We start from the raw sequence: 1,309 nt of genomic DNA on the forward strand, positions 1-1,309 counted from the left end.
ATTTCCTATATAAAACTTAGACTGATATTATTTTATTTGTCTTGTGTAAAATTTGTTCTAAACCATAACAATCACCATCAGAAATACCAATTTTTATATCTGGCTATAAATTCCTCGATAAATCTAAGTAATTAAATAGCTTGATAATTCTTCGTTCAAGGCCTGTTATAAATTCCTATATCAATAAAAGCAAATAATTAATTTTTCTATAGTATATATATTAAAATTTTGTGCTATAGAATATATACATGTTAGTCGGCTACATACATTAATAGATGGCCTATACAAGTCGACAAAAAAAAATATGGCCTATACAAAATTAAGCCGGTTATTATTCTATTTGTCTTGGATAAAACTTGCTCTAACCATATCAGTTACCATCGATAAAAATATATTAAATTTTCATGCAAATCTATTAAATGCATTTAGCCGGCTAACATATATATTATAGGCTTCGAATGGGTGATGCAGATCAGAAAATACAGATCAAACAGAAATGCAAATCAAGCAAAACAATTGCAGATCATGCAGATCAAGCAGAACACATGCAGATCAAACTAATTTAATAAATAATTATATTTAAATAAATGTTAAACTTTTAAATGAAAACTAAATATCTAAAAAATATAATTTATTATAAATAAGTAATAAATATCATGTTGACAAAAATAAAAATAAATATCATCATTTTAATAAATATAATGTAATTTAAAATTATATGAAAATTTATTACAATTAAAAAATATAAAGAGTATTCTTGTTTTGCTCTTATTTTTTGTATCTTTATTCAGTTTTCGATTCTATCTTACCAAGTGGCTCAAATATAGAACTAATATTGTCAGTTTTTATATATGTTATTGTATCAAGAAAATTTTCATTTAACATTTTAAAATACAAAAATGCATACATGTATATGTAAAAACAATAAAAAAATATGGTTGATATTTTATTGATAGTAAGTAATTATGAATAACCATTACCATTTATAATTATATGCATTTAATATATAAATGATCAAATATGTAAGTATATAGCACACAAAATAATGTGTCTAAATACCATTTACATAAATTATATTAAATTTATGAATTTTTTCAACTAAATATACATAAGTGCTTACGAAAACATTATAGAATTCAATACATATATATATATATGATTTCAATAAAAGTAACTATTTAAATTTATAAATATAAGCAGTTATTAAAGTGTATAAATTCATTTAAATGATTTCTATAAAATATTATAAATTGATATTTAACTTTTGTACACAACTGTAATTAGTGTAATTAGTTTTTTTTATGTTAAT

The sequence above is a fragment of the Brassica oleracea genome, chromosome C2 (assembly GCF_000695525.1).
Source record: "Brassica oleracea var. oleracea cultivar TO1000 chromosome C2, BOL, whole genome shotgun sequence".
NCBI lineage: Eukaryota > Viridiplantae > Streptophyta > Magnoliopsida > Brassicales > Brassicaceae > Brassica > Brassica oleracea.